The sequence below is a fragment of the Symphalangus syndactylus genome, chromosome X (assembly GCF_028878055.3).
Source record: "Symphalangus syndactylus isolate Jambi chromosome X, NHGRI_mSymSyn1-v2.1_pri, whole genome shotgun sequence".
Classification (NCBI taxonomy): domain Eukaryota; kingdom Metazoa; phylum Chordata; class Mammalia; order Primates; family Hylobatidae; genus Symphalangus; species Symphalangus syndactylus.
The window spans coordinates 93,185,813-93,212,101 of record NC_072447.2 but is presented as its reverse complement, the minus strand read 5'-3'; positions in this window follow the sequence as shown (position 1 = coordinate 93,212,101).

Genomic DNA, 26,289 nt, shown 5'->3' with positions numbered 1-26,289 from the left:
AAAACAGAATAAGGTAATACATAAAGTTATATAAAACATACATTTTCATATGTTCATAAAACATTTTAACTCAGTAATACGTCTTAAAGTGTTTATTGTCCTAAAGACAATGATGCAGATCTAATTCAATGAGTGCTACTAGAGCAATTACACTGCCGCTTGTTTGAGAAAATTAAGACATTCATTAATTAATATCCCTCTTCATTATAGTACAACTTTCCAGGTCTACCATAACCATGTCAATCCAGAAGCTCTTTGCTCTCTCAGGAAGAAACAGTACAGTTAATGGAAGCTTAGAAGTTTTGTCTGCTTCTTGTTTTATTATTCTTGACATTGCAAAACATTTAAAATATTCCTTTATATGTAACTCACGAATAGTAGTGAATCACATTTTCCTAAAGGTAGCACTAAATCTTCTGAAAAAAAAGAAGAAATAGTTACATATTCATAGTGTTATAAAAAATTTATCCTTGTAGGTCTCTAAGAACTTGCTTTATGAATCTGGGTGCTCCTGTATTGGGTGCATATATATTTAGGATAGTTAACTCTTCTTGTTGCATTGATCCCTTTACCATTATGTAATGCCCTTCTTTGTCTTTTTTAAATCTTTGTTGGTTTAAAGTCTGTTTTATCAGAGACTAGGATTGCAACCTCTGCTTTTTTTTTCTTTCAATTTGCTTGGTAAATATTCCTCCATCCCTTTATTTTGAGCCTGTATAGCCGAGATAATCCTAAGCAAAAAGAACAAAGATGGAGGCATCACGCTACCTGACTTCAAACTGTACTACAGGGTGACAGTAAACAAAAGAGCATGGTACTGATACAAAAACAGACATATAGACCAATGGAACAGAATAAAGAACTCAGAAATAATACCACATATCTACAACTATCTGATCTTTGACAAACCTGACAAAAACAAGTAAAAGGAAAAGAATTCCCTATATAATATATGGGGCTGGAATAACTGGCTAACCAAACACAGAAGATTAAAACTGGACCCCTTCGTTACATCATATACAAAAATTAATTCAAGATGAATTAAAGACTTAAATATAAAACTCAAAACTATAAAAACCCTGGAAGACAACTGAGGCAATACCATTCAGGACATAGGCATGGGCAAAGATTTCATGATGAAGATGCCAAAAGGTAATTGCAAAAAAAAGCAAAAATGGACCAATAGGATCTATCTACACTAACAAATTTCTGCACAGCAAAAGAAACTATCAACAGAGTAAACAGACAACCTATAGAATGAGAGAAAATTTTTGCAAACTATGCGTCTGAAACAGGTCTAATATCCGCCATCTATAAGAAACTTGAACCAATTTACAAGAGAAAAACAAACAACCCCATTAAAAATTGGGCAAATAATACGAACAGACACTTTTCAAAAAAAGACATACATGCGGCTGACAATCATATATATATATATGTATGTATATATATCAATATATATCAAATATATGTGTATATATGTTTGTATATATGTATGTATATATATACAAATTGTATATATGTATGTATATATATACAAATTGTATATATGTATGTATATATATACAATTTGTATGTATATACAAATTGTATATATATTTTTATATATGTATATATATATTTTTATATATGTATATATATTTTATATATGTATATATATATTTATATATATATACATATATAAAGCTCAACATTACTAATCATTACAGAAATCCAAATCAAAACCACAATGAGATATCATCTTAGGCCAGTCAGAATGGCGATTATTAAAAAGTCAAAAATTTAACAGATGCCAGCGAGGTTGTGAAGAAAAAGCAATGCTTTGGAAGACAGTGTGACTAGTCCTCAAAGATCTAAAGACAGAAACACTATTCGACCCAGCAATCCCATTACTGGGTCTGTACCCAATGGAGTATATAAATTGTTCTATGATAAAGACATATGAATGTGCATGTTCACTGCAGCACTATTCACAATAGCAAATAGAAGAAATCAATCTAAATGCCCATCAAAGGTAGACTGGATAAAGAAAATGTGATACATATACACCATGGAATACTATGCAGCCATAGAAAGTCAAGAGATGATGTTCTTTGCAGGGATGTGCATGGAGCTGGAGGCCATTATACTTAGCACACTAACACAGAAACAGAAAATGAAATACTGCATGTTCTCACTTATAAGTGGGAGCTAAATGATGAGAACACATGGACACAGGTGGGCCTATCAGAGGGTGGATGGTGGGAGGAGGGAGAGAATCAGGAAAAATAACTAACGAATACTAGGCTTAACACCTTGGTGATGAAATAATCTGTACAACAAACTCCCATGAAACACGTTTACGTATGTAACAAACACGCACATTTTGCACATGTACCTATGAACTTAGTAAAAAATAAAATAAAATAAACTCATAAAAGTAGACACCATCACTTCAGGAAAGTTAGGAACTTTAAACTATAAGTTAGAGGAGAAAAAAATGAGCAAAATAATTGAATAGCAGTAGAAAGAAAAAGTCACAAGCTTGTATTCTCATAAAAGCCAAGAAATGAGAGTCTTATTAAGGAAGGTCATCTGTTTTAAATGCAGAGAGATTCAGGAAAGATGAGGAAAACCATCAAGTGGCTCGGGATAATTAGCTTAAAGCAGTTTTTAAAAAGAAAATATTTTTCCTGAACAGCATAATAATGTCATGCCACTAATAATGTATCAGTTTGACATTCACACCAAAACAGTGTAATCAGAGGGAAAGTTCAAGGAACTTGAATATTGAATACGAATAAAAACAAAGACATAAGAATTTAGATATATTGGCTGTTATAGAGTTGAAAACCAGAATTTTTCTGTCATAAATTCAAATAAGGTTGAAAAATGTGGACAGAAAATATTATGTTTAAACTTCTCTGTGAGCATTATTTTCTCAGGAGGACTGTGATTTTATAGATGTGTTTATTTTTAATGTACATGTAATGCAATATTGCCATCTAGTGAAAAGTCAGCAACTGTGATCACATAAAGGATGTTTAAAAAGAAGAAAAGACTATGATTATGTCATTCCCAGTCAAATTTATGTAATATTCTGTATAGTACATTAATATATACTGCCTCAATTCATCACTCTTCAATTAATTTCAGTAAAATATTATTTTCCTTAAATGAGAACTCAACAAATAAAAATTTGATGTAGCTATACAGGAAACATTAATAATATAATATTAAGTACTATTTTAAAGATTGATATTCCTGTAGACAGGCATCCTAGAATTCTGATATGTAATTATATGAACATTATGATAGTTTAAAACATCTTAAAGCATATATTAGCAGGAGGCCAAGAGCTTAAACTATTTTATTTATATAGACTAAATATTTCACATGAGCTTGTATCTCGAGCTTTATCAAAACCAGAATGAGCATATATTTGTGTTTTACCTTAAACACACCTTTTACAATTTTGACTTTAAAAGAAAACTCACAGAGCACCCCCAAAAAATCCCAAAATTTTTCTGTCTCTGTTTAGTATATGTATTAGTTCCTTCTCAAGCTGCTAATAAGTACACAAGACTGGGTAATTTATAAAGGAAAAAAGTTTAATTGACTCACAGTTAAGCAGGGCTAAGGAGGCCCTCAGGAAACTTACAATCATGGCAGAAGGTGAAGAAAACACGTCCTTCTTTTCATGATGGCAGGAAGGATAAGTGCCAAGCAAAGGGAGGAGCCCCTTATAAAACCATGGGGACTCCTGAGAACTCACTCACTATCATGAGAACAGCATGGGGGTAACCGTCCCCATGATTCAATTACCTCCCACCAGGTCTCTCCCATGACATGTGGGGATTATGGGATTACAATTCAAGATGAGATTTGGATGGGATACAAAGCCAAACCCTATCAATATATACTGAGAAACACTAACCGTGCACTAAAATGCATAAGACAAGGAACAAAGACATACTAGACAGGAGGCCACACTAGTTATCTGGAGAAACCATTCTCTACTGCTGACCCAGAAATCTAGGTGACTTTTCAAAACCCATCCCACAAAACGAGATGGTGGAGACACTTTCATATCTCAGCCTTGGTTCTACATAAAGGAGGCGCATTAAAATCTTAACCATGAGCTAATCCTCACGTGGATTTGGAACTAGAATTCACTCTATTTGTTCATCCCTTCAAGGAACATCTACACCAAAATTTAATTTAAATAGGTCCTGAGTGGGCTGTGCTCCCAGGTATTACATCCACTATGTGGATGTAGTTAATGCAACTTCTCTTTGGTAAAACATGCCGCAAAGTATCCACACTAATTTTAAAAAATAAAGTAAAGACAAATACAAGTAAAAATTTAAAAGCACAAGAGAAAATATGACAAGTTAAAAAAGAATTAGCAGAAATGAATTGCAGATTAAAATCATCAAAAACTGCAGGTATAGGAATTACAGGATACGGAATAGATTTATTCCTAGATGGAACTCATATATTAATACATACATATATATGTAAATACATATATGAATTTATATAAGCATACATATTTAATATGAAATATTATATATATTATTTTCTCCACATTGCATACTGAATAATAATTAGATTCAAATCATTTTATCTTTCCTCTCTATGCTAATACAGAAAGTAAATTCTAAAATATACACAGCAAGGACTTACCAAACATAGCTTATAGGAAAAATTGGGTGCATGAATTTTGACAATCGACACCAACTGAAGATTTTGCCTTTATTTTTTTAAATGAAGAGTCTACGTTTTTAGAGGATCAAGTCATAAGAAAAAAAAAGAAAACACGTAAAACAGTCCTACAAAACAATAAGTAAAAATCCCAATCAAAAAAACAAAGTACAGCTACATTTACACACAAAGAAATGCGTGGCCAATAAACATGATCGGCCTCATTCATAATTAAATAAAAAAATTAAAGCAATGATGAGATACATTTTCCATTTCTCACACAGGCAAAAATTGAGATGCTTGAAAATGTCTAATGTCAGCAAGGTTGGGGGGAAAATGTTATTATTTACTATCGATAGGTGTTTATATTGTTGCTAGCACTGTGTAGAAAAACTCTTCAATATCTACCGAAATGTTAAATCCATTGTACCATTCGCCTCAGTAATTTACTTTTTCTTGGGGATTATTCTATAGATATGCCAGCACACACGCATGAATGTTTATCCATAAATGTTATTTATTGCATCTTTGTAATGGAAAAATGGAAACAAGTAAATGTCTCATCAATAAAATACTAGCTATAAATTTTGAAACTTCCATACAATAGAATACTATTGAGAAATGACATAGAAATATATGAGCTGGTAGTTAAATATCTCTCCAAATTACATCAAGTGAAAAACTAAAAAACAACCCTCTGTCCATGTGCATGTGCACACGCACACATACGCATACTACATGTATAATATGTAGGGTGACATTTTTATGGACTTGATCTAATTTATGTGTATTTGCTATGTCAATTTTTATAATATGCATGTTTTAATTTCATAGTAATTTTAAAACTCTGATTGTTTTATAACATTAACAAGATCTATACACAATATAGCACTGATAAGAAATATCTGCATTTGTTTAATGCTTCTGGGTTCTTTTCAAAAAATCCCCCTATTTTATACATCACAAACCTGCAAGACAATTTATTTCTACTTTGATTCTTAAAACAGTATGAGTTAGAAAGAATCCCCAAGGTATGAATAATTTCCACAAGGTTTCAAATATCTTCAATTACATAATCTGTAGTTTTAAAATCACAAGAATCTAAAACCACTTATTGCTCTTTCTTCCTTCCAGGTTTAAAATTTTAATATCTACTTTCTAATTATAATTTAATAAATACATAAAAATTAATTATGCAAAAATAAAAACAAAAGGAAAACAAATAATAAAGTAACTGAAAATACTAAAGTTTAAAATTGCAGCAGTGCATTATAATTGTTGTATTTTGTCTAATGAGCAGTATTTTTCTTTAAATGATAAAGTTATGTTTTCTACTATTTAAAATTACATATATTGGCAATAATTTTGTCAAAAATTTCTCAAAATTAAAGTCTCATAAATTATCAATAAATTTCTCATAAATTTTCTCAAATTCGAAAGTAGTCTGGTTTGTTTATATAACACATTTATGTACAAACTTAAATTTTATCAGATGCTGACCTCCATTGCAATAGATATTTTCCATTCAGAAAACCATTTATACAGTTAGCAAGCTGTCATTCAGCAAAATGCAATTTTTAAATTAAACAGATGGTGATATCAAAGAAATTAATGAACACACACGTTTCCTTTCTGTACTAATTTGCATTTCTGAATTATTCAGGTTGTGCTGCAATTAAGTGTTAATTGCTTTTAGATAAACGCGTATCTGAAAATTAATGACATTAAAATTAAATTGTCAAAGAAATGTCATGATTCCTATTGTTGCTGAGTCATTGCAACATTCTATTGAGATATTTTCAAGTGCACATAAGAATATAAATAATAATGATGCTGATTTACTGCATCTTACAATGTGGTTTTATTGTACCATATTTTAAAAAGCATGGCATCTTCACATACATAACTATTTAACTGAAAAGCTAAAATTTGCAAGACTATTATGGCCTGAATATGTTTCATATATATGAAACTCCTTAGTCTCCTAACATAATTCTTGCACAAACTATTGCAAATGATGGTGACTTTCAATATACAGTTAGCCAAGTGAACTTGACATTTTATTGTAATGATTTGGTGGATAAAGCAATTATTTGGTAAGATAGATTACAATAGGGCTATGAGGGAAAAAATTAAAAGAAATGAAGTGAATGTTCAGAAAGCATTCATCTGAATAGAAATCCATGAACGAGCCTGAGAGTGGAAACACAATAGAATACACGTAGTTGAAATAAGTTCAATAGACTGGTGAAATGTGAATACCGACGTGGGAGTCTATTTTCTGTTGACCAACAATATAGAAATTGTGGGGAGTAGATGATGCTTACTAATTGACATTAAAAAATTGACATACAGGCAAGATATGGCAATAAATATCAATTTCAACCATTCTAACACTTTGTAGGGTTCACGTTTTGCTAAAAGCAAGGCATCTAATCCATTCTAAGGATATATTATTTACATAGAGTGAAATTCAAATATCCCAAGAGAGCAGATGATCCTTCCTGACAGACATAAGCACACATGTAACCAGCACTTGAATCAAGATATAAAACATTCCAATCACCCCTGAAAGTTCTCTCTTATCTTTATTTAGTCAATTCTCACCCCCAACAACAACCACTATTCTGATTTCCATAAATAAATATTATTTAACCTGTTCTAGAACTTTTTTTTTTTTATTTTATTTTAAGTTCTGACATACATGTGCAGAACGTGCAGGTTTGTTACATAGGTATACATGTGCCATGGTGGTTTGCTGCAGCTAACAACCCGTCATCTAGGTTTTGAGCCCCGCATCCTTTAGGTATTTGTCCTAATGCTCTCCCTCCCCTTGTCCCCCACCCCCTGACAGGCCCTGGTGTGTGATGTTACACTCCCTGTGTCCATGTGTTCTCACTTCAGAACTTCTTATCAATGGAATTTTCTTCTGGGTCTGGCTTCTTTCATTAAGCACAGATCTTGATGTGCCATGGTGGTTTGCTGCACCTATCAACCCATCATCTAGGTTTTAAGCACTGCATGCATTAGGTATTTGTCCTAATGCACTATAATATCACTGTAAAGCTACCCAGCATTAACCTTTTAAGTTAAAGACTGAGGGGATATTCACCTCTCTACAGTGAATCCCTCAACTAGATACAGGTATTTGTCCTACATGCATGTAGGGCTTAAAACCTAGATGACGGGTTGATAGGTGCAGCAAACCACCATGGCACATGTATACCTATGTAACATACCTCCAAGTTCAACACATGTATCCCATAATTTGAAGTAAAATAAATAAAAAATAAAAATAACAACAACAATAAAAAGAAAATCCATCCATGTTGTTGCATGCATCAATAGTTTTTTTTAATTACTGAGAAGTAGTCTATTGCATCATTGGCTTATAATGCTTTTTTAGCTTTTTATTTCAAAATAATTGTAGGTTTACATGAGAGTTGTAAAGACAGCATACAAAATTCCCGTATACTCTTTGCCCAGCTTCTGTTAACTTTAACAGCAGCTTACATAATCAGGGTGCATTTATCAAAACTAAGAATTTAGCATTGGTATGTTGCTATTAACTAAAGAGCAAACTATTCATATTATACTAGTTTTCTAAAATTTTACTAGTGCCCTTTCTTTGTTCAAAGATCTAATCCAGTGTCCCATTTTACATTTAGTTGACATGTCTCCTTAGCCTCCTCCAATCTGTGATACTTCCTCAGTCTTTCCATGTCTTTCATGACTGTGACACTTTTGAAGAATAGTGGTTAGGTATTTAATACAGTGTTACTCAATTTTCAATCTGTCTGGTGTTGTCTTATCACTAGCCTGACATTATAGATTATTGGGAAGAAGAACAGAGATGGAATATCTCCTTTGCTGTCACATTACATTTGGTTTACCTATTAAAATTAATTATTATTTGTGAAGCTAAACTTGATACTTACTTTAGATGATGTTTACCTGAATCCTCCAATATAAAATTACATTTTTCCCTTTCTATACTTTATTAGAAGGGAGACACTAAGTCCAGTACATATTCAAGGAATGTGAATTAAGTTTCACCTCCTTTAGGGAGTAGTATCAGATATATTTGGAGTGTATGTTAAAACCACTACAGAATTTAGTAAATATTTTTGAGTTGGGGGGAGTATTTTGAGGCTATGCAAACAAAATGTTTCTCAAAGGTTTCCCTATTGATTGCATCATTCACCTGTGGATCTTGCCTGTGGCAATTATCACTGTGGTGTTTTAATGGTGCTTTCCTATTTCTCTCATTCTTTCTACATTTATTAGCCAGAATTATCCTACAAGGAATATCTGCCCATTTTCCCCATTTACTTAATTATTAAAACATTTATTAATTGCAGTATGGACTCATGGATATTTATTATTTGGGTTATATGCCAATAATATTGTTGATTACTATGTCTCTCACATTGTTTCAGTCTTGGCAATTGGGAACTCTTTGAGGTTGGCTTTTGTGTCTTTTGGACATGCCCTTATCGTTTAATTTTCAAGCCTTTTTTTATTGTTGGCACAATAAGATTCTTCAAGTTAATCTTTTATTTTTCTTCTTCCATTCCTGGAATCAGCCATTTCTCCAAGGAACCCTACTTTCTTTTATTGGAGAATGGTATTTAGAATCAAAGATCTGAACAATTAATGTGCTGGCTACTACTAGGGTATGATTGTTCCCAGGAACTCAAAATATATATTTTTACACTGTTCTGCATATGCATGTCTATCAATATTCATGTATCTAACTATTTATGTATTTATGTTTATGCATATGTATATATATATGTGTGTCTATATATATAAATAGATATATAAATTCATCAAAAATTTGCACTGTTATCAAAGAGTAAAGACTGCCTTAAGATCAGGACAGAGCTTTAGTTATTTTGATAGGTTTAAATATTATCTACTTTATCAGCTCTCAATATTTTGTAATATCAGTGCTCTTATGTCCTGCTATAGCCTCTAAAAATACATGTCAGATAGAAGTGTTATCAATCATTATATTCAACAGAAATGCCCATGAAGTCTATAAAATTGCAGATCATGTGGCCTCACCCTTAGAATTCTGAATCAGTAGATTTGAGGAGAGGTGCAAGTATCTGCACTTTAAATAAGCACCACTGGAAATGCCTAGTCCCTTTATATCTGCCTGCAGAAATCCCACTTGTCCTCCAAAGCCAGGCTTAAATTGTGCTACTTGTGAAGGCATCCCTGATCCATCACAGCCACTCATGAATCATGTGATCTCTCCTGCCCGACACAGTGAGACTGGAGCCATATGGAGAGGCATTGGCAGTGGGAATCAGGGTATGTGGGAAGAGAGCTGGAATGGAGATGCCGAGTAGAAAACGAGCAGAGGCTAGAAGTTTGGCACTGAAGTCTTGCATTGAAATAAAACTTCAGAGCTCCTTTAGTTCAATGTACAAGGGCTAGAACTGGGTGAATTACAAAATACCCAATACAATGCCTTTGAAAGGTCAGAAGACTTAGCACCAACCTGATGGTAACCACAACCAAGGAGAAGGACCAGAAGCCATGTCAGGCCAGGAAGCTGAGTTGGGAAGTATGGGACAGGATGCATGACCAAAGGGCTGGCAGTTGGATAAGTGCTCTGCACATTTTCAGAAGATAGAGGCAGTGAGTGACTGGTGGTAATAAACCTACTGAGGGGCTTTTCCTGGCTGAGAAGAGGAGAACAGGAAATAAGCAAACTAAACTTGTGAAGGTGGGAGATAGTTACATAAAAGAGGAAGACAAAGGTCACAGCGAGGAGGAGTGTGACACACAAGAGGATGTGCACCATGGGCCCAACTAGGAACTGAAAGAGCTGGGACTTTGCCCAAGTTCAGTGATGATATCCATGCTGTTTGCCCTGTCCAGCCATCCTCATAGTATAATGTTCCTTGTACCTGCTTCTGAAAATGCATGTTTCCAGGCCCAGTCTACAGTGATTCCCTATGACTCACTAGGTTCCCTCTGACTTGGAGAGGGGCCCATGATTTTGCATTTCTTGAAGCACCTGGTTCACTTTTGGCCACACTTTGAAAAACACTGCCTCTAAATCTTGAGTCATCTTTTCTAGCTGGGGTGTTATCCCATCCGAGTTTGAAAACTGAATCATCAGGTTAAATGGCAATCTGAACACTCTACAAAATTTGATCAGTGCTTTCAAAGCAGATATTCATATAAATGTTAATTATATTTTTAGCCTCCATGACAACCTGTTAAGCTAATAGTTTCTCTTATGACTGGGCCAACAGAGGAACAAAACGCTTATATTTTTAATAAATTTGTCTGCATTGCCTTTTAAAATATAATGTAAGCAAAGACATCAAAGAAATGTCAGCATCAGAGTTCTATTTAGTCAGTGTACAAATCCCAACTATGTTTTGGAAGAAAGATTGGGTAATATGTTCTGGCAATAAATTTGTGTGAAAAAAAGCAAAATAATCTATCCTTTTAACAACCTCACACCGGTGGCATAGGTGATGGTAGGGTATAGCAACATTGACAATATCCATTGAAGGGACTTTCTTTTTTTCCAGAAGTACTGGATAATAAAAACAAACATACTTCCCAGAGCTTTTTAGTAAGTATAGCCTTATATAAGCAGGAGGGAGGTATTTTAAAAGATCAGTGTGAATTAGCTGGGCGTGGTGGTGGGCGCCTGTAGTCCCAGCTACTCGGGAGGCTGAGGCAGGAGAATGGCGTGAACCCGGGAGGCAGAGCTTGCAGTGAGCTGAGATGGGGCCACTGCACTCCAGCCTAGGTGAGAGAGCGAGACTTCACCTCAAAAAAAAAAAAAAAAAAAAAAAAGATCAGTGTGTTCAGATAGCTTTCAATGACACATGAGAGTGGTAGTGGCTTTGGGAAAAGATGAGTAGTAAAATTGGGATTCAAATCCAAATTCTTCTGACTTTAAATTCACACTTTTAACTAAATTAATTGTTCTCAAACTTAGGAGGGTTTAAAAATCACTGTGTGGCTTGTTCAACATACAGATTCTTAGGTTCTTCTCTTCCCACAATGGCTGAATTTGTGGGTCTGACTTGAGTCTCAACAATCAGTATTTTATAATAGTAGTCCAAGATTTCTGTTGTTGGAGTCCTGTGGACAATAACTTGAGAAAATATGTACCATAGGACTGTGCAAAATATTATACAAAAATTGGAGTATAGAGTATCAGCAGCTGGCTCCGGTAATACTGTTGTTCTCTGTACCAGCTATTTATCATGACAGCTCTGTTCTAAAGACACATCTCAGGGCACCTTCACAGCTGCAGAATTATTAGAGTCTCTTGGGTAGGACCATCTCTCTCTATTATAAACAAAACTATCTATGTTATTCTGACCTGGAGCGAAGATTCAGAGAATACATTTTAAAAACTGAAGAAATTCAGAGTGACACAGAATTGCGACTTTGCCTAATCTTAGAGAACATGGGAGAATACCTAAACAAAGCAGCTTTGACTCCAGAGCTCTACCATTTACGTGTTTAAAATAGTTCCCCTAATTCTGATGAAAACGCCTTAAGACTAAATTAACTAAAATTGTAGATAGATCTATTTTGCCAATCTGAGTACAATTGCTCTTACAACCCTGGATTAGATAGAATAATCATGCTTTCCTTGTAGATTTGATGGAAAGTTCAATAAGTTAGCATATATAAAGCACCTAATTTATGGGTTATACTGGCTACTTCATAGCAATTTTACAGTAAATGGTGATTCTTACTACTTTCAATCTTTCAGAATATGATTATTCAATTGTAGTAATTACTGTAAATTATAATGGCAGTTTGTGGTATCTGCCTGTGGTCACTTTAATATTATGAAAATACAACCTTATCACATCTATTTAGACAGAAGCCTAATTTTTTCTTTACTCAAGACTTTTGAGAATTTCAGCATTCCCAAGAAGTCTACCAATGCAAAAATATAAAAAAGTTATTACTGAAAAAAGAAAAGGAAGTAAAATGTTACTAGGTGTTCTCTAAAAGGAACTATGCATTTTAACCTGGCTCCTCTTTGGAAATATGATTTTAATTCTCAGGTTTTAAGGTATATATTTTTTTAACCAGAGGATTCATTAAGCTCAATGCTATGTGGTGAGTTTGGTTGTTCTTCCGACTTCTTCTGAACTGTTAGCAGTTTCATGAGGGTTCTGAAGAAACCTACACTGGGAATCTAAAATGTTAAATGCCTGGAGTAAAACAGAATATAACAAGCAAACAGAGCTGAGAAATTTTGGGAAATCACAGTTTCTAGTTTTTGAATGTTTCTCTTGCGCTATTTAAGAGTTAATTACAAGTATTGATTTTTTATTTTTGAGACAAAGTCTCGCTCTGTCGCCCAGGCTGGAGTGCAGTGGCGCAATCTCCGTTCATTCCACCTCTGCCTCCTGGGTTCAAGCAATTCTCCTGCCTCAGCCTCCCGAGTAACTGGGACTACAGGCGTGCCACCACGCCTGGATAATTTTGTATTTTTAGTAGAGTCGGGGTTTCACCATGTTGGCCAGGCTGGTCTTGAACCCCTGATCTTGTGATCCACCTGCCTCGGCCTCCCAAAGTGCTGATTGTTTTGACTTAGTATTGTCAGCTCATGGGTAAAGTAGGACAAGAAAACAATGCCATATGGTGTAATAACAGAGAAATTTAGGAAAATAAAACAAGATTTGCAACAAGTGACTTAACATCAAAATTTGTCCATATCCCAAAACTGGACTTTCATATGTGTTCGGCAACAATCTATCAATTTTTTTTCTTTAAATACATTTGAGAATTAGAACATAATAATAAAGCTATGAAATAGTCATCTTCAGGCCCAATCCCACCCCAAACAAATACCAAAGTAGACACTATCTTCATTACCTTCAGGAAGAGTATATTCATAGCAAAAGCGGAAAGAAATGAATGATCATTTAGTTACAGCAGATGAGAGTTGTATACTGTGGCTAATAATGCAGAACATGTAATTTGAGTTAACTAAAGTTAATAGAGAATGTATTTTCATATGGAGATGATTGAAAACCTTTTGAATCCTCTAAGGCTCATATGATTAGAAATATACAATTTCCACCAAAGAAAAAAATGTATTTTATATTGGAATTTCGCAATTTCTTTTTTATAATAGTTATGTAAGTAGAAAAAAAAAACTATTACAGTTTTCTCACTTGGTTTCTGAAATTTTATAGAAGTTAAAAAAATACAGCTTTGGTAAAATGGCTGTGTTTCTTCTAGAATTTCTATGGAAGGTATAAATTTTATTTGATTGATATCTTTAGATTACTTTAAAAAAGGTACTACTTTGTCTTGCTTTCAACATGACAAAGAACAATTCTGGAGAAAGAACAGCACAATGAGGCCTTTGGGAAATAGAGGACAGAAGTCCACAACACATTGTGACTTTCTATTAGCATTCCTCTCTCACAAATACATCAAGTTTAAGCTTATGATTAGAAGTTTAAATTATCTTTTTCTACTTTCATAGACACTTAATTGCTATGAGTGTCTACTATCCAATTGGTTGCAGTCCCTCTTATGTAATGAAACTTTGTATTTAAAGAGCTGAACCCATTGTTTTAGAAACATCAGAACTCTACACATTTCCTTGGCCTTACTGGGTATGAGGTACTGTGAAGAACCACAGGAATAGAAGCTGATTAAATAAAAACATAATTTTATAGAAAAACATATTTTTATCTATCTTGTTTTGACAGAATTCAGGTTCTCTGTTCAGTGAATCATTTCCTTCTTTATCAAAAGGATGCTGGCAAAGAATTATTTTTATATTTTTTATGCAACATGTTTCACCTTGAGTTTCTATTGTCTCCTTGTTTTTAGTTATATTTCAATTGCCATGTAAATAATACTAAGTGAGTTATCTGACCTATGTTAAGTGAATAGACATATTCCCTATAACCATTTTAGAGTTGGAGATATAAGAAAGAGATATTGATTTACTTTTCACATTTCATTACCATGCCAAACTGAAACATTGATTCAGGTAGCTATTCCTTGTGTAGATCAATCCAAAACGCAGTATAATTAATCATAGAAAGTAGAGTTGGAACCAACATAATAAGTTACCCAATTCAAAGACAGGCAGGTTCATACTGTTCCTTCCAGTATATACTTATGTTTTGTTCAGGTTAGCTATCATTTCTTAGTTCTTATTATCTAAATTACTCCTTTAAGCTTTCATAATCTGCTACATCGTTGATTAATGAGCTTTTAAATGATCTTTACTAGTGACTCCCTTGATACTCCTTATGGTTTTTCAATAATGCATCTTATAGAAAGGTATGTCAATATAACCAGTATTATTAATCTACATATGCTCTTCAAAATGAAACAGAAGTATTAGGTTTTAGGGATTTTAAATATTAATTGCAGTACTACTCTTATCAGGGATATTTATATTTTATAACCAAAGGGAAGAGCTTCTACAGTACATCACATTCTGAAGCTGATAGGTCTACTTCTATTCTGAACTAGGAAACATTTTATAAAATAAATGTGACTTCTTATGTAAAAGTATAATGCTCATGGTAGTGACAGTTTCACCAGCAGATACTAAGACAATGACCCAAAAGGTAATGATTTGGTTCCTAACGTGATGGAGACGTTAATGTATGTTTCTTTCCTCAGGATCTATTTGAACATTAAATACATATCTTATTTTGAAGGGTAATATAAGTGAGATATAATGACAGAATTATGTGTACATTACAATGCCCAGTGGTATTCTAGAAGTAACTTTTTACTTAGGAAAAAAGTGTCAGTGAAACTGACAAGCTATTTAACAACCTATTAATATATGTAGATTTATAAGAAATGAAATCTATGTGCCACTTAAGAAACTTTGTTCTTGAACTAGCAACATGGATTTAGCAAAAGAAAGACTCCATGAAAAAACGTAAAAGTCAATTTAATCTAAAAAGTGTTAATGTTACTTTTAAGTACTGTAAAAATAAAACCTATCAGTCAAAAAAAGTTGGAAAGATGGCAGATAGGAGACAGGGCAACATGCAGCTCCCATTTGGATTTAACCTTACCTAGAGCCAAAATGAATTTAGGGAGCCACACGATATATACAAATAGAAGGAGCTGCAGGAAGAGTGTTGTTGGCACTCCGGTCTCCAGCTCAAGCCCAGTGAAGGCATCCCTGACATATCTCACAGGGGCCCTTGGGGAAGGCAGATGGAGAAATTAGAAAGGGGTCACAGGGTAAAAAAAGACTCCAGCTGATTTTTTAAAATTAATTTCTATGGGGCACAAACTTTTTGAGCAGAATCCAGAGGATGAATGGGAAATGCTACAGATAGGAGCACAAGAGCCACCACTGACATTGTGAGTAGATGGGGAGGAGTGAGGCCTGAAAGCCACGCTTGCTTTCTCAGCCAGGAAGCTTATGGCCTGGTGCAAGGTCTGAGTTCTGCATGCAGTCTGCCTGGATCTAAACTCAGCAGTGTTAGCAGGGTACTGTGGGAGTGAGGCCAATCTTGCTGCCCACCCCCCATCCCTCACAGTGGCCACAAAAAGCCCCACTCAAAGATAGCCTGAGCTCAGACCAGCCTAACTTACCCCACTTGATGGTATTTCTCTACCCACTCAGGTAGCTTAACACAAAAGACATAAACTTTTGGGAGCTTTATGGCCCCACCCATTACCTGATAAAGCAGAATACCTACTTTGGCCAATATAGGGCAAATTTATATCCCCTTAATACTACTGCAGCTCATACTGTCTTGAAAGTGCCACCTCTTCGCTGGAGGCCAATGAACTCAGGCCATTACAGCAGTTCATGACAGAATAACCCTACTTTCAGAAAGAACAAATGAACAGCTAATACAACTGACTGCAACATCCTGGCTACCCAGAGTTCCTGAGTCTGTCCAAGTGACAACTTCACTGCTACAATAACCACCATTCAGGAAAGCCAGCACACTAAGCATATCTACAATCACGGATTCTCGCAGAATCTACTTCACTCCCCTGTCACCTCCACGAAAGCAGGTGCTGGTATCCACAGTTGGGAGACTTGAAGATAGATCACATCACAGGACTCGTTGCAGACATTCCCCACCAAAAACTCAGAGCCTAGTAGCCCCATTAAGTCGCTAGACCCAGAAGAACCATAATAATCACTGCAGTCTGGCTCTCAGGAAGCCCCGTCCCCAAAGGAAAGGGGAGAACATCACATCAAGAGATCACCCCGTGGGACAAAATAATCTGAACAGCAGGCCTTGAGTTCCATATCTTTCCACAGTAAAAGTCTACCCAAATAAGAAGAAAGCAGAAAAGTTATTCTGGTAATATGACAAAACAGGTTTCTATTAAAATCCCAAAAGATTACACTATCTCCCCAGCAATGGATTCAAACCAAGAAGAAATCTCTGAATTGCCAGATAAATAAGTCAGAAGGTTGATTATCAAGCTACTCAATGAGATACCAGAGAAAGGGGAAAATCAATTTGAAGAAATTTTAAAAGATACAGGATATGGATGAAAAATTCTCCAGAGAAAGAGATGTTATAAAGACTAAACAATCACAACTTCTGGAAATGAGAAAGACACACTTTGAGAAACATGAAATGCACTGGAAAGTTTCAACAATAGACTAGAACAAGTAGAAAAAAGAACTTCAAAGCTTAAAGACAAGGCTTTTGAATTAACCCAATCAAAGACAAAAAAAATTCAAAAAATAAACAAAGTATTCAAGAAATTTGGAATTATGTTAAATAGCCAAACCTAAGAATAATTGGTGTTCCTGAGAAAGAAGAGAGATCTAAAAGTTTGGAAAACTTTTTTGAGATAATAATTGAGGAAAACTTCCCATGCCTTGCTAGAGATCTAGATATCAAAATACAAGAAGCTCAAAGAACATGTGGAAAATTCAGCGCAAAAAGATCAGCACCTAGGCACATAGTCATCAGGTTATCTAAAGTCAAGACAAAGGAAAGACTCTTAGGAGCTGTGAGACAAAGGCATCAAGTAACCTATAAAGGAAAACCTACCAGACTAACAGTAGATTTCTTAGCAGAAACCTTACAAGCCAGAAGGGATTGAGATCCAATCTTTACCTCCTTAAATGAGATAATTGTCAGCCAAGAATTTTGTATACAGCAAAACTAAGCTTCATAAATGAAGAAGAGTTAAAGTCTTTCAGACAAACAAATGCTGGAAGAATTTGCCACTATCAAGCCCACACTACAAGTAATACTAAAAGGAATTCTAAATGTTGAAACAAACAAAACCTTGAAACACACCAAAATGACACTCCTTAAAGCGTAAATCTCACAGGGCCTATAAAACAATAATACAATTTTAAAAAACAAGTTATTTAGGCAACAACTCACATGACAAATATAACAGTATGTCACATCTCAATACTAGTGTTGAAGGTAAATGGCTTTATTGCTCAACTTAAAAGATACAGAATAACAGAATGGATAAAAATCCACCAACCAAGTATCTGCTGTCTTGGAGAGACTCACCAAACACATAAGGACTCATATAAACTTATGGTAAAGGAATGAAAAAAGATATTCCAGGAAAATGGAAACCAAAAGCAAGCAGGAGTAGCTATTCTTATTACATCAGGCAAAACAGACATTAAAGCAACAACTGTAAAAAAAAGACAAAGAGGGACATTATTTAATGATAAAAGGATTAGTCAAACAAGAAAATATCACAGTCCTAAATATACATGCACCTAACACTGGCACTCCCAAATTTATAGAACAATTACTACTAGACCTAAGAAATGATATAGATGACAACACAATAGTAGTGGGTGACTTCAGTATTCCACTGAAAGCACTAGACAGGTATTCAACACAGAAAGTCAATATAAAACAATAGACTTAAACTACACACTAGAACAAATAGACTTAACAGATATTTACAGAACATTCCTCCCCAATAACAGCAGAATACACATTATTTTCATCAGCACATGGAGTATTCTCCACGATAGAACATATGATAGGCCACAAAACAAGTCTCAATAAATGTAAGAAAATCAAAATTATATTAAGTATTCTCTCAGACCACAGTGGAATAAAACTGAAAATTAACTGCAAAAAGAACATTAAAACTATACAAATACACGGAAATTAAATAATCTGCTCTTGAATGCTCTTTGGGACAACAATAAAATTAAAATAAAAATTTAAAAAATTCAACTGAATGATAATAGTGACACAACTTATCAAAAACTCTGGGATACAGAAAAAGCAGTGCTAAGAAGAAAGTTCATAGCCTTGAATGCCTACATCAAAAAGTCTGCAAAAGCACAAATAGACAATATAAGGTCACACCTCAAAGATCTAGAGAAAAAAGAACAAACCAAACCCAAACCCAGCAGAAGAAAAGAAATAACAAAGATCAGAGCAGAACTAAATGAAATTGAAACAAACAAATACAAAAGATGAATGAAACAAAAAGCTTGTTCTTGGTAAAGATAAACAAAATTGAATGACCACTGGCAAGATTAACCGAGAAAAGAGGATAAACAATCCAAATAAGCTGAATTAGAAATGAAATGGGAGATATTACAACTGATATCACAGAAATACAAAAGATTATTCAAGGCTACTATGAACACCTTTACATGCACAAACTAGAAAATCTAGAGATGGTGTATAAATTCTTGGAAATATACAACTCTCCTAGATTAAATCAAGAAAAATAGTAACTCTTAACAGACCAGTAACAACTAGTGAGATTGAAACAGTAATTTTAAAATTGCCAACAAAAAAAGTTCAGGACCAGATGGATTTATAGCTGAATTCTATCAGGCATTCAAATAATTGTACTGATCTTACTGAAAATATTTCAAAATATAGAGAAGGAGGAAATCCTCTCTAAATAATTCTACGAAGCTAGTATCAACCTAATACAAAACCAGCAAAAGACATAACCAAAGAAGAAACCTACAGACCAAATATCCCTGATGAACATAGATGCAAAAATCCTCAACTTAATACTAGCTAACCAAATCCAATAACATATCAAAAACATAATACACCATGATCAAGTGGGCTTCATACCAGGGATGCTTTAATGTACACAAGTCAATAAATGTGATACATCACATAAACAGAATTAAAACAAAAATCATATGATCATCTCAATAGATGCAGAAAAGGCCTTTGACAAAGTTCAGCATCCTTTATGATTAAAACCCTAAGCAAAATTCACATAGAAGGGACATACTTCAAGGTAATAAAAGCCATCTATGACAAACTAATAGCCAATTATACTAAATGGGGAAAAGTTAAAAGCATTCCCCCAGAAAACTGGAAAAAGACAATGATGCCCACTTCCACCCCTTCTATTCAACATAGTACTGGAAGTCCTAACCAGAGCAATCAGACAAAGAGAAAGAAATAAGGGGCATCTAAATCAGTAAACAGGAAGTCAAATGTTGCTGTTCACTGATGATATGATCATATACCTAGAAAATCCTAAAGACTTATCAAAAAAGCTGCTAAATCTGATAAACAAATTCACTAAAGTCTCAGGATACAAAATCAATGTACACAAATCAGTAGCACTGCTATACACCAGCAACAACCAAGCTGAGAATCAAATCAGGAACTCAATCACCTTTACAACAGCTGCAAAAAAAATGAGAGAGATACTTAGGAATATACCTAATCAAGGAGGTAAAAGATCTCTACAAGGAAAACTACAAAACACTGCTGAAATAAATCATAGATGACATACACAAAAATTGAAACACATGCCATGCTCATGGATGGGTAGAATCAATATTGTGAAGATGACCATACTGCCTGCCTAAAGCAGTCTGCAGATTCGATGCAAATATCATCAAAATATCATTATCATTCTTCACAGAACTAGAAAAAACAGTCCTAAAATTCATATAGAACCAAAAAAGAGCCTGAATAGCCAAAGCAAGACTAATAAAAATCTGGAGGCATCACATTACTGGACTGCAAACTATACTACAAGGCTATAGTTAACAAAACAGCATTGCACTGGTATAAAAATAGGCATGTAAACCAATGGAACAACACAGAGAACCCAGAAATAAAGCCAAATACTTGCAGCTGACTCTAATAATTTTGCCCATGAAACAAAGTTTTGACTTGCTTTGGCTGTAACCTGTCACATGAGGTCAGGTATGAAATTTCCCACTTGTGGTATTATGTTGCACTCAAAAAGTTTAGGAGTTTGGAGCATTTTGGATTTCAGATTTTTGGATTAGAGGTCCTCAACCTGCACTTATCACTTTCTTACTTTTCTTTATAAGACTACAAAGTCTATAGTCTAAGACTACAGTCTTATCCCATAAGTGTTTATCCCTAAACAGCACAATTTGGTTTTACCTACTTTCATATTTCCTTTAAGTCTCTTTCAATCAATAGGTTTCTATTTCCTTCTCTTTTTCCTCTTTGTAACTGAAGATACTGGATTATTTTTTCTGTAATATCCTACAGCACAGATTTTGCAGATCACATTCCCATAGTACACATGTTCCACTGTCCTGTATATTTCCTGTAGTTGATAGTATAATAAGAATTTTTCATGTATGTTTCCTTATATAATGAGATCTTCAATAAGTAATCAAATGTCCTTATAAATCATATTCATAAATTTGTAAGTCTGTAAAATCATAGGATTTGCATGCATTGCAGGAGATTGGGAGATTAACCTAGGTCCCAAAAGCCTGGACTAATGAAGCATCAGTCATATTTTATGTTAGGAAAATGTTAACTTTTTTCCATTAAAAGCTCCTTATGAAGCTTTTGTATTTAGGGAGTATCACATGCCCACGCACACATGGTCTCTGATATATGAAGAAAGAGAAAAGCCAGTGCAAATGACAGAAGCAGATGGCCTTGCTAAGCAATGTTCTACCTTCTCTATCTCAATTTCACAATTAAAATCACCTTGAAGATACAACTGTTCATAAGTTAGATTTTCACACATTAATATGGTGCTTTTTTATTTGAAGAAATTTTAACTCGGCGTGTGTGTGTGTGTGTGTGTGTGTGTGTTTGGTTGTTTTTTTAATTGGTTAAATAAGATGACAAAGAATAAATATTTGAGTACTTACCCGAGACCTAGCTTAGAAAGTATATTAACAAAACCAGCTTTATAGTCAGCTAGACTTAGTGAGGAAGTGCCATTTGTCAAGTCACTTAGCCTCTCCTGGCTTGAGTTTTCTGTCTGCATTACGAAGAGAAAAATGTCTAAATAATATGTTAAAAATGTGCATAGCAGAATACCTCACTAATAATATGATAGTAATAATTGTTCACTACAATAGTCATAGTAGTGTGCTGAATATTAGAAAAGATATTAAAAAGAAATCATTACCTACAGTATATCTAGCAAGATGAGACTTGGATACAACAGTGTATGTAAGATAGGGTGCAATAAAGTGGTAGTTGCTGAGAGCAGTTTTTACTATAGTGGTAAGATAAGAAGTTATTATTACATTAAGAAAATAATGAGAAGAGCAACATATAGCCACCCAAAAGCTGCAGAAATTAAGACCTTACTTAAGTTAGGAGAAGCTAACAGGATGGAAATTATATATATATAAAAAAAAAGAGCCATTAAAACAAGAGAAGAGATACAATCCAAGGACATGAACTTTACGTTGCCCCCAACTGCCCAAAATAAAGCAGCCATGCCATAAAAGGAAAAGATGAGAAAAATTTTCTAAGTCATTTAGCTGTGTTGAATTCTTTGACAGAAATAAAAAAATAATTACCAAGTGAAAAGACCTGAAAATCTGAGCGTATACTAACAATCACAGAGAACCACAGATCTTTAACTTCTGTGTTCAGAACTTAAAAATTGCCAACATGTTAAAGATTGGCTTTAACGGGCTGTGCGCAGTGGCTCACGCCTGTAATCTCAGCACTTTGGGAGGCCAAGGCAGGTGGATCATCTGAGGTCAGCAGTTCAAGACCTGCCTGGCCAACATGGTGAAACCTTGTCTCTATTACAAAAATACAAAAATAAACTGGGTGTGGTGGCAAGCGCCTGTAATCCCAGCTACTCAAGAGGCTGAGGCAGGAGAGTGGCATGAACCTGGGAGGCGGAGGTTGCAGTGAGCCAAGATCGCACCACTGCACTCCAGCCTGGGCAGTGAAAGTCCGTCCCCAAAAAAAAAAAAGAAAAGAAAAGATTGACTTCAACTTCCTTGTTTTTATAATTGGCTTTATGAGCGATGTTTTTGTATTAAGCTATTAAGAACAATCTAAAGTGCTATTGTTATGCTTTACTGACCGTTATGCAAGATATCACTTGAGTGAAAAATCTGAAAATGGGTATTTTTATGTATTTAGGATGGCAGACCTGGAAGCTACAGGTGCTCATTCCCCCACATAAATATTTTTAAAAACCTATAGACATTGAAACAACTTCATAGGAGCTCTGAAAACTACTAAAAGATCTAGAGCAATCAAACAAGACAAAAATAAGAAGCCACATTCAAAATGGCTTTTGTGGCACTTTTACTCTCCCTTTCCCCATACCCTCCCTGGCATGGCAGTCAGAAGAAAGCAGCCGATTTCCCAGTTTTCTTTCACGGAATGGAAGTAGCAAAGTGAAACATGTTTACAACATTCTAACCTTTCCGTGGGCTGCATGGAAGGTTTGTTTCTATCTCAACTGATTCAGAGCTTAGATGGAAAATGTCAGCATTCTTTGGATTTCAGTCTTATAGAACCAATGAAAGGCATTGGCAGGTGCTCCAGAACATGAGTTTAATATCTACACATGAGATACCATCTCACACCAGTTAGAATGGCCATCATTAAAAACTCAGGGAACAACAGGTGCTGGAGAGGATGTGGAGAAATAGGAACACTTTTACACTGTTGGTGGGACTGTAAACTAGTTCAACCATGTGGGAGACAGTGTGGCGATTCCTCAGGGATCTAGAACTAGAAATACCATTTGACCCAGCCATCCCGTTACTGGGTATATACCCAAAGGATTATAAATCATGCTGCTATAAAGACACATGCACACGTATGTTTATTGCGGCACTATTCACAATAGCAAAGACTTGGAACCAAGCCAAATGTCCAACAATGCTAGACTGGATTAAGAAAATGTGGCACATATACACCATGGAATACTATGCAGCCATAAAAATGATGAGTTCATGTCCTTTGTAGGCACATGGATGAAGCTGGAAACCATCATTCTCTGCAAACTATCACAAGGACAAAAAACCAAACACCGCATGTTCTCACTCATAGGTGGGAATTGAACAATGAGAACACTTGGACACAGGAAGGGGAACATCACACACTGGGGCCTGTTCTGGGGTAGGGGGAGGGGGGAGGGATAGCATTAGGAGATATACCTAATGTAAATGACGAGTTAATGGGTGCAGCACACCAACATGGCACATGGATACATATGTAACAAACATGTACCCTAAAACTTAAAGTATAATTAAAAATAAATAAATAAATAAAAAGGTGATGTCATGGAGATAAACAATAAAATAATAGATTCCAGAGGGTGAGAAGGGTGTGTGGGTATGAGGAGGGGATAAAGAGAGGCTGGTTAGTGGATACAAATATACAGTTAAAATAATTAAGCTTCAATATTGAATAGCAGAGTAGGGTGACTATATTTAGCAACAATGTATTGTATATTTTAAAGTAGCCATTAGAGAGGACTTGAAATAATACCAACACATAGAAATGATAAATAACCAAGGTGATGATTACCCCAAATACTCTGACTTAATTATCACACATTCTATGCATGTAAAAAATATTCACATGTATCCTATATATAACATAAAGTTTCCAGTAAAGGTAAATAAATCAAAACAGTTAAAATACAATATCATGATAATTTTGGTTTGTAACACCATTTTTGAGTTTTTTACAGAATTTAAAATACAAAATACATAAATATAAGTATAAATCTATGTTAATGGGAACACAATATGTGAAGAATTAATTTGTGAGCTAATAATATTAGATAAGCTAATAATATTGTGAGTTAATAATATTAAGGGGGGTCAGAGCTAAAAAAGAAATAGACTTTTTGATTGAGATTGCAGTTAAGTTGGTATCAATTTACCATCAAATGTCATAAATATACATATACATAACATAAACAAGTATGTTATATGTAATCCCCATGGTAAATGCAAAGAAAATATCTATAGAATATACACAAAAGAAGAGGAAAAGAGAGTCACATTCTTGCTTTACTAAAAAGCGACTAAACATAAAGAAGGGTAGTAATGGAGAAAATGAGGAAAAATCATTATAAAATGCACAGAAAACAGAAAAGAAAATGGCAAAAGTGAGTGCTTACCTATCAATAATTACTTATTTTATGTATCTCTCATTTTATTTTATTTTTTGAGACTCAGTCTCTCTCTGTTGCCCCAGGCTTGAGTGCAGTGGTGCGATCTCGGCTCACTGCAACCTCCGTCTCTCAGGTTCAAGTGATTCTCCTGCCTCAGCCTTCTGAGTAGCTGGAATTACAGGTGCCCACCACCACATCAAGCTGATTTTTGTATTTTCGGTAGAGATGGGGTTTCATCATGTTGGCCAGGCTAGTCTCGAACTCCTAATCTCAGGTGATCCACCTGCCTCAGCTTCCCAAAGAAAGTGCTGGGATTACAGGCATGAGTCACCACACATGGCCAGTAATTACTTCTAATGCATAAGAATTAAACTCTCCAATAAAAATATATGCATTGGATGAATGGATACAAAAACAAGATGCTACTATACATTGTCTGCAAAACACTCACTTTCATTCTAAGAACATGCATAAGTTAAAGGACAATGGGTAAAAAAAAAAAAGCAGAAAGCAGTAGACCAAGAACAGCAACTTCCAACCTAGTTTATCTTTTAACAGTGATACAGGGGCAAGGGACCTTATAAGAAACCTTGTCATGAGGCTGTCCAATCCCAGAATACTGGACCCATCTCTCAATAAATGTGAAAGTTTCCAAAATTTTAGTAAGTTGAGGAGAAAAGGGATTTAAAAGTACTCACATTCTGTATTTCTATTCCCATAAAGTGGAAGCAATTTTCCTCTTTATGAAACAACATACAGTTGTTTGATTTACTTTGGAAACACTGTATTGGCAATATATTTTTGTTTAGGCTAAGCAGCATAGTAAGAAAAAGTGAATCCTTCACATAAGTTTGGCTTTGAGAAAGCTGTTTTTATGACTGAAAGGCAACCAAGATACTTTCTTTTGCACTAAGTTTTGGTCTGCTTAGTGAAGTCAAACTTTATCACTATAAAGATTTTTAGTGATGCCAAAAGCTAAACCAGTAGAATGCCCATGTGGCTATAACCAAATAGTCTTTCCTACTTAGAAATGAACAGATTTCCAAATAGTAGACATTATATACATATGATCAAAAACACTAGCAAACAAATTGTCTATGTAACCCAGTGATTCTGTGATCTCTCAACCACATACCTTTAAAACTCACTGTCATTTCATAAGTGATATGTTGATTAAAAAAGAGATTATTCAAATGTATGATAGGAAATTGTGCTATCTTCTAGCACCATAGTTGCATTTTCAGAGAAAATAGCATGAAA